The 9,206-nt window shown below is 56.5% G+C and overlaps 2 non-coding genes across 2 annotated transcripts; both read left to right on the top strand.

Moving 5' to 3' along the window:
- Nucleotides 1–2,256: 2,256 nt before the first annotated feature.
- On the top strand, nt 2,257–2,330 carry TRNAN-GUU (transfer RNA asparagine (anticodon GUU)). The gene has a single exon. It is a non-coding gene; the product is annotated as a tRNA-Asn (tRNA).
- Nucleotides 2,331–4,423: 2,093 nt separating this feature from the next.
- Nucleotides 4,424–4,499, top strand: TRNAK-CUU (transfer RNA lysine (anticodon CUU)). Its single transcript has one exon. It is a non-coding gene; the product is annotated as a tRNA-Lys (tRNA).
- The last annotated feature ends 4,707 nt before the right edge of the window (nt 4,500–9,206 follow it).

Below are 9,206 nucleotides of genomic sequence, written 5' to 3'. Positions count from 1 at the left end.
CTTAGCCCTTGGGAATCTGAACACACCAGCCTTTCTCCCTCTGCTCCCATCTACAGGCTAGTCTACTGCTTGGTCACCACCACCTCTCCCCATGCTTGTTTCCTTTCTACTTTGGACATGCTCCCCAACCAGCTGGGACTATTCTCCCACTGCAAGCCTCAACTGCTTTCTCATTTCCTGATCCCCTTGACATTCCTTTCCTATGGGTGACCTCTGTTCCTTGAGGTTAATTCCAGTTTCTTTATCTGCTCTAGCTTTATGGCCCCCAATAGTCACAGAGCCACCTGCAGCTTCTCTGACTATAGCCATGGGGCCAATTGTCAGAGGCCAGCCTTAGATAGCCACAGCTACCAGTCAAGGGAGGGGTGGCAATTCCAAGGCTGAGCATGCTTGAACCTTGCAACGGCGGCACTAGGGCCTCTAAATCCTCAGCACTGGCCCTAGGCAGCTGCAGACTCTGCAGTTAAGTGCTTCCCTCCTCTAGGCCATGGCTTTAAGTAGCTGAGATGCATCACCTGCAACAGAGGCCACCAGTTCCCACGCACCCCTCAGCTAGCACGCAGTTGTGCAGAAAGTGCAGCCTGGATGATTTTGGAGGCTGAGGTACCAGGAAGTTCCCATCCCTGAGCAGCAGCTCTGCAACAAGCTCACATGGCCCCCTTCTGCAGTGGGCCAAGGACCCTGGGAAGACAGTGGAGTTACCCTGTGTATAACCAGTTCTGTCCAAAGCTTGTTGAAGTGAGTGGGAGTCTTTTCATTATCTTTAATGGGCTGCGTACAGAATCAAAGGACCCCATTCTCGACTCTGGGAGCAAAGCGCATTCTGTGCTGTACTGGTTTACTATGGTAACAGGAAGGTCTCACACTCCCCAGTGAATAAGCAACACCTCCTACAACACCTAACTTTTCCTGAGAGGCCTCCTGCCCAATTACGAAATGTAAACCTGCTTCGCTTACAAGGGCTGAAAATATCTGGTAGTGTGGTCACAAAAGCAAGGCCCTTCTGAATTCAGGAGGAATTTTCGATGTGCACAGAACACAGACGGGACTGGTCCCTGCACGGTTACAGAACTGCGGTAAAGTGGAACAATTTTCAGCTTGTGTGATTGGAGGATATCTGGATCCATATGATAAGACTGTCCTACATAAATGAGGAAAAAGTGAGGTGCTTTTGTTATTCTCTTGTTCCACTCTTTGTTTCTGTGGGGAATTTGCCAGTGCAATATTACTGTCTTCCCTTTCAACAATCAAAACTAAAACAAATGAGAATGGCTGTTGAAAATAGCAATTCCAGTCCGAGTTAGCACTGGGGAGATGCCAGCATTTGTTGCTCAATTTTATTCTACTTTTTCCACAGCACGTTTCAGTGGATCAGCATATTTGATTGGGGAGAAATGAAGTAACAAGCACCCCAAATTGAGCTTGAGCACTCCTGAGTTTTGAAAGTGTTCAAATATGGAAGGCAGGTGCTCGATTCCCTTTCTGAATATTGGATAAATCAAGAAAGGAAAAGCCAATTTCTGCTTCCCTGGCTCAGAATGGAAATCCTCCTACGGGCCTGGTACTGTATCTACAGCTGCCCAGGTCCTCGAGTAGAGCCTCCCCTCCCTTACTTTTCATTTTCACTTCTTGTGGGATCCACAGACCCTCCCTTGCTAGGCTTCAGACAGAGAGGGGCACTGTCCATTCAGTCCACCCAGTTCCTCCTTTGGGGGCTGCCAGGTGAGGTCACACCAGCATCCCTCATCCAGCCTGGGGAAGTCTTTGAGGGTGATATCTGGACCAAAGCCTTCTACTCCTTGGACACACTTGTTCCCCATTCACAGCGCCACCCCGTTCGAGCAGCCAGCTCCCCATTCACAGCAAGCTGCAGCGCATGGGGTCTCAGCTACCCCACTCCCTCCTGCTCCCTTTCCTGTGGATAGTGGCCAAGGGAATGCTGGGAAATGTAGTTCCTTCCCTGCTCCAGGGCTGGCTCTCTAGGCAGGGAGCTGGCCAAGGAACTACAGCTCCCAGGGTCCTGTGGGCTCTCAGCTCCCAGGCTGGATCCCTGCTGCTCCAAGGCTCCACTTTGGCAGCTCTGCAAGAGGGGAGGAAGCGAGCGTTATGGGCCCGTCTGAGCTTGGGCCTGGCACGGTGGAGCCATTGGTGCCACGGTGAATCCGGTCCTGTCCGGACTAGCGCCTTGCAAGCTCTAGCGTGGGCAGGAGATCTACAGGCTGCACAGCCTTGGTAACAGCAGCCAGATCTCCAGGTGTCTCTGTGGCGCAATGGGTCAGCGCGTTCGGCTGTTAACCGAGAGGATGGTGGTTCAAGCCCACCCAGGGACGCTGGTAACCTCGTGCTATTTCCTTGCGCCTCAAGATGTGCTGGGAGCCTCAAAGGCCCCTTTTTGCCACCTCAAACCCGACTCTCTTAGCCTCAGGGGGTTCAGCTGGTGGCCCGCAGAGTGCGCTGGATGGGAGTCAGAAACCCATCTCCCAGCAGCCATGCCGGGGGCTCGGGCTTAATCCTCAAGGCCTAGTGCAAAACCTTCAGCTGGGCACATTTCATTTCATTTCATTTCATTTCATTTCACTCGCTTCCCGCCCCCGCCCCCATGCTGCAAGAAACCAACACACACACAATCTCTCCCTAACCTGTTTGCAAACCCTTGGTGCACGTTCCCCAAGCTGGGCAACGTGCTCCCAGCTGAAGGTGACCACACACCCTGCCAGGGGCAGGCTCTGCTCAGCCAGGCTCTGCACCACCTGCACTAGACAGGTGGGTCCCAGCCCCAAAACTTACTCACATTTCACCCCAAGGGCCCCAAACTGCCGCTTTTAATATGCAAATAAGGAGCAGCCACGCTCAGGCCTCTCCCCAGCTCTCCAGGGCAGCCTGCAGGCAGAGAACAAGGTGAGATTTAAATTAGCCAGGATGAAAAGGAGGACTTGTGGCACCTTAGAGACTAACCAGTGTATTTGAGCATAAGCTTTCGTGAGCTACAGCTCACTTCATCGGATTCATTCAGTGGAAATTACAGTGGGGAGATTTATATACACAGAGAACATGAAACAATGGGTCTTACCATACACACAGTAAGCAGAGTGATCACTGTGAGCTCACAGATGAGCTATTACCAGTGGGGTGGGGGGGGTTGGGGAGAGGGAAAACCTTTTGTAATGATAATCAAGATGGGCCATTTCCAGCAGTTGACAAAAACGTCTGCTGGAGGAAGGGGATAAACATGGGGAAATAGTTTTACTTTGTGTAATGACCCATCCACTCCCAAAGTCTCTATTCAAACCTAAGTTAATTGTATCCAGTTTGCAAATTAATTCCAATTCATTTCAATTCAGTAATCTTTCGCTGGAGTCCAGATGATGAAGATGTCATCAATATAGCGCAAGTAGAGTAGGGATTTTAGGGGACGAGAGCTGAGGATGCGTTGTTCTAAATCAGCCATAAACATGCTGGCATACTGTGGGGCCATGCGGGTACCCATAGCAGTGCCACTGATTTGAAGGTATACATTGTCCCCAAATGTGAAATAGTTATGGGTGAGGAAAAGTCAGAAAGTTCAGCCACCAGGTTTGCCAGGATGTCGCTCACTCAATTCCCTCTGCTCTCCAGCAGGTGGCGCCGGAGAGCGCCGAGCTCGCTCACTTCCTTTTCTCATGTCGGCTCACCCCGAGTTCAAGGCACCAGCCGGGTGGGATTCCAGCCGCAGAAGGTCCCTTCTCCCCGGGGCTCAGGGAGTGCGGAGCATGGGGCTGCTCTGCGGGGACAGACTTGCCCACTTGGGATGTTAGCGAAAAACATTCCTTCTTGGTTGAGTGAAGGGCAGAGATCTGCACTTAGCCTGCCCGGAGTGCGAGGTCCCCCAAACCGACCCTCACTCGCTAGGCAGGCATCACCCTTCTGCTGGGGGAAAAGGCCACACATCCCCACTCCCCAGCTGTGCGGGGGCAGAGAGCCAATGAGACCTTCTAGTAACAGGGAAAGAGAATCAAGCCTGTGTTTGGGAAAACCACATGACCACATTCAGGGCCATCCCTAGCCATTTGAGTGCCCTACGCAGCCCGCCCTCTGGGGGGCTGTGTGGGGCCCCAGGCCTCCCCCTCCCCCCACGGTCTGGGAGGCAGGAGCTGTGGGGGCACTTTTGGGGGCCCCACAGGCATTAGCAGGGGGCGGGGAGCAGCCCACTTTGCTTCCCTTGCCCTGGACCCAGCCGTGTTGCTCGGGAGGTGGGGTTGGGGAAAGGGAAAACCGCCCCAGCCCGCACTCACCGGCCGTGGTGGGAAGCTGAGCAGCCCGGCCCCAGCCCAATCTACTCCACCAGCTCCCAGCCCCGGCGCTCTGCTTCCCGCCGCAGGTGAGTGCTGGAGCCGGGAGACCTTTGTGCTAGGGACTTTTGCACTCACTACAGGCTTGTATCTATGTCTCTCTGTGGCACAATGGGCCAGTGCGTTTGGCTCTTAACCGAGAGGATGGTGGTTCGAGCCCACTCAGGGACGGTGATAAGCCTGAGCTACTTCCTTGCTCCTCAAGACCTGCTAGGAGCCTCAAAGGCCCCTTTTTGCCAAGTCAAAACCGTCCCTCTTGGCCTCAGTGGTTTCAGCTGGTGGCCCTCAGAGTGCGCTGCATGCAACTCAGAAGCCCATCTCCCAGCAGCCATGCCGGGGGCTCAGGGTTAATCCTTAAGGCCGAGCGCAAAACCTTCAGCCTGGAACGTTTCACTCCCTTCCCACCTCCCCCCAAGGAGAAGGGAAGGGAGAAACGGATGAGACGCACCAGCTCGAAGACGCTTCCCTCCCACTTCCCTGTTGGCTGCACACAGCCCTTGGCATGTCTCATGGCTCACCAGGGAAGGGCGACCATGCTGCCCCAGCTTGAGTCCCAGCCGCAGCCTGGCCTGCCCCAGCTGATGGAGAGCAGAGCCCCGCGACTCAATGGCAGGTCGAGTCAGGGCTGCGTAACCCACCCTCCCGGTGCTCCGGGGCTGGGGCAGCTGGGGCCGTGCAGCCCACTCTGGGCCTGGGAGGAAGCCTGGGGGCACAAGCCTCTGGCAGGAGCTGGCTGCTGCAGTGGGGGGCCGGCTCTGGGCTCCAGCAGGGTTTGTGGAAGGGGCGGGGCCTCAGGTGGCAGGGGCGGGGCAAGGGGTTAGTCCTTAAGGCCGAGCGCAAAACCTTCAGCCTGGAACGTTTCACTCCCTTCCCACCTCCCCCCAAGGAGAAGGGAAGGGAGAAACGGATGAGACCACCCCGGTGTTGCAATGAAAGAGGCTGCCCACTATGCACTTGTAGCGAGGTTCCCCCATTACGTGGCCGTGCAAAGGCTGCAGGAGACAGGCGGGTGATGGCAGGGGAAGGGGCGACGCGGGAGACAGGCGGGTGATGGCAGGGGAAGGGGCGACGCGGGAGACGGGCGGGTGATGGCAGGGGAAGGGGCGACGCGGGAGACGGGCGGGCGACGGCAGGGGAAGGGGCGACGCGGGAGACAGGCGGGTGATGGCAGGGGAAGGGGTGACGCGGGAGACGGGCGGGTGATGGCAGGGGGAGGGGCGACGCGGGAGACGGGCGGGCGACGGCAGGGGAAGGGGCGACGCGGGAGACAGATGGGCGACGGCAGGGGAAGGGGCAAGGCGGGAGATGGGCGGGTGATGGCAGGGGAAGGGGCGACGCGGGAGACAGGCGGGTGATGGCAGGGGAAGGGGCGACGCGGGAGACAGGCGGGCGACGGCAGGGGAAGGGGCGACGCGGGAGACAGATGAGCGACGGCAGGGGAAGGGGCAACGCGGGAGATGGCGGGTGATGGCAGGGGAAGGGGCGACTCCGGAGACGGGTGGGTGATGGCAGGGGAAGGGGTGACATGGGAGACGGGCGGGTGATGGCAGGGGAAGGGGTGACATGGGAGACGGGCGGGTGATGGCAGGGGAAGGGGTGACGCGGGAGATGGGCGGGTGATGGCAGGGGAAGGGGCGATGCGGGAGACAGGCGGGTGATGGCAGGGGAAGGGGTGACATGGGAGATGGGCGGGTGATGGCAGGGGAAGGGCCGACGTGGGAGACGGGCGGGTGATGGCAGGGGAAGGAGCGACGCGGGAGACAGGCGGGTGATGGCAGGGGAAGGGGTGACGTGGGAGATGGGTGGGTGATGGCAGGGGAAGGGGTGATGCGGGAGACGGGTGGGTGATGGCAGGGGAAGGGGTGACATGGGAGACGGGCGGGTGATGGCAGGGGAAGGGGTGACGCGGGAGATGGGCGGGTGATGGCAGGGGAAGGGGTGACGCGGGAGACAGGCGGGTGATGGCAGGGGAAGGGATGACGCGGGAGACAGGCGGGTGATGGCAGGGGAAGGGGCGACGCGGGAGACAGATGGGCGACGGCAGGGGAAGGGATGACGCGGGAGACAGGCGGGTGATGGCAGGGGAAGGGGCGACGCGAGAGACAGGCGGGTGATGGCAGGGGAAGGGGTGACATGGGAGACGGGCGGGTGATGGCAGGAGAAGGGGCGACTCCGGAGACAGGCGGGTGATGGCAGGGGAAGGGATGACGCGGGAGACAGGCGGGTGATGGCAGGGGAAGGGGTGACATGGGAGATGGGCGGGTGATGGCAGGGGAAGGGCCGACGTGGGAGACAGGCGGGTGATGGCAGGGGAAGGAGCGACGCGGGAGACAGGCGGGTGATGGCAGGGGAAGGGGTGACGTGGGAGATGGGTGGGTGATGGCAGGGGAAGGGGTGATGCGGGAGATGGGCGGGCGACGGCGGGAGAAGGGGCAACGCGGGAGCTCCCAGCAGCAGGGAAACGACAATGCCGTGGAGCAGCAGTGACGCAGAGAGAACAGGGCAAACTGAGAGCCAGTTGAGGGAGTGGCAGCAGCAGAAGCTGAGGTATCGCTTGATGCCTTCCCCTCCCTCCCCCACCCCTGGGGTTTGCTGACCGTGGGGAGTGGGGGTTAGGGGAAGGAGCGCGGCGGGGGGGGTCTGTTAAAGGAACATTGGATGGGACTGTCACACAGCAAGGGGAGAAACTGAGGAGAAGGACACTGCCCAGCGTACTCTGGGGTGGGAGTTTTGCTTATGATGTAGATTTGAATTTGCGATTGTAGATTTGAGTTAACTGCAATTAATCGACAGCCCTCATTTTTACTATATTAATTAAACCCATAACTTTATTTACTCAAGCCTAAGAATTAGTGTCACTTAATGTTTCTCTGTCCTAGCAAGAATGAACTGGATTTTGTGACTTTCTGGAAAATGCAGTGAGATTAAATGTGGGGAATTCAGTCTCTGTGTTTGTGAGTTGATGTTTTCCTCTCACGGTTCATTGCACGCACTGAAATGCTCAGAGAGATCTAAGGGCTGATGTACTCTGGACACTTAACGGGCAGAGCTACGTCTCTCCGGGTGTGAGAAATCCACCCTCCTAACCGATGTCGTTCAGCTGACCAAAGCCCTGGCGTGGATAGCGCTAGGTGGATGGAAGAATTCTTCTCTCCACCTGGCTACTACGGCGATGGGAAAACGCCTCCGATCACGGTAGCAACTGTCTACTCCAACGTCCTACAGCCATGTTTTAAGTGCAGACAGCCTACGGGCAGGTCTACATTACGGGGCTCAGTCGACCTAAGTTACGTAACTCCAGCTACGTGAATGATGGAGCTGGAGTTGATGTAGCTTAGATCGACTTATTGCGGTGTCTGCGCCGTGCTGGGTCGACGGGAAAGTTTATCTTATGACTTACCTTATGCTTCTCCTTCCGGTGGCATACCGGAGTCGACAGGAGAGCGATCAGGGGTCGATTTAACAGGACTTCGCTAGACCCACTAAATCGACTGCCCCCCCGCCGCGGTGGATTGATCGCCATGCATCGATCCACCGGCACACAGAGACAAGCCCTAAGAGTGAGACCAGCTCTGGGTCCCGTTGGCACTGTGGATGATCAGACACTGACCCTGCAACAAAGAGATCACGCTAATGCTTCCGTAGTCGGCAGGATTCAAACCTGCGCAGGGGGACCCGAGTGGATTTCTAGTCCATCCCCTTAACTGACTTTTCAGTTTTTCTCACTACGTTATAGTTCTGTACTCTGGAAGTTCTCACTTCCCGTTGTTTGCCCGGACCAGCTCCCCCAGCACACTCACTGCTGTGAGCGAGAATTTCTGCCCAATTCCCGTCTGGCTGGAGCACGATGAGAGTGTGTTTGTGTTAATGCCATTGCAGTAGACTGTTCATTTCCAACTTTGACCATTCACACAGTCCCTTTCCCATTCAAATCTCCAGCCACTCAGGGATTCCAATAGCAGGGGTCAAGTTTTCTCTGGGGCACTGAAATGTCTCAGGGCACTGGTGCGTGAACTCAGCCTTGCGTTCCAGCTTTATTGTTTCACGGACTAACAGCAGAAGCAGGAAGAAAGAGCTGAGTGTTCCTGCTCCGTAAAGAGGAGTTTGATTTTGCTGCTTTCAATCCTTGGGCTCCACTGGGAGAAGGAACAATTCAGGTATCACTGAACTGAAGGTGGGAGATGATTTCCTGACAGGGACGGCTGTCTCCTATTAAAGGTGTTTATCTGGTACCGTGTAGCAGGCAGCCCTTGTTCCCAGGTCTCTCTGAGGAAATAAAGTTTCTGTGCAAAATACCACAACTTGTAACGGAGAGGAGGGAAAGGCGATGGGACCAGGATATAAGGGATGAAACATAACATGGTTCTTTCTTGTGCATTAACTCTGAAAAGGGATTGATCTCCACTCCATTGTACCTGAAGGGATGTTTAGTTTTACCATGGGTAAAATACAAGGCTGAAGTCATTTTATGGGGGGTGACACTAGGATTCAAGGGTTAGTTAGTGTGATAAAAATGGTTTAAAAAAAGTCAGTTTAAACGTGAGCTAGCTGTTATCAAAGGCGTTTTCCCCCGGTCAGCTCCAAAAGTTCTTCTAGAGACACCCTGGGTTCCACTGCAGCAGCCAGCTCCTGCCAGAGGCTTGTGCCCTGAGGCTTCCCCCCAGCCCGAAAGTGGGCTGTGCGGCCCCAGCCTCCCCAGCCCCGGAGCACGGAAAGGGCGGGTTATGCGGCCCTGACTTCACCTGCCGTTGACTCACGGGGCTCTGCACTCCATCAGCCGGGGCCAGCCAGGCTGCGGCTGGGACTCAGCATGGCTGCGCTTCCCTGACGAGGCATGAGACACACCAAGAGCTTTGCGCAGCCAACAGGGAAGTGGGA

The sequence above is a fragment of the Eretmochelys imbricata genome, chromosome 12 (assembly GCF_965152235.1).
Source record: "Eretmochelys imbricata isolate rEreImb1 chromosome 12, rEreImb1.hap1, whole genome shotgun sequence".
Taxonomy (NCBI): Eukaryota; Metazoa; Chordata; order Testudines; family Cheloniidae; genus Eretmochelys; species Eretmochelys imbricata.
The sequence above is the reverse complement of the archived record's forward strand: the minus strand, read 5'-3'. Positions and strand labels throughout refer to the sequence as shown.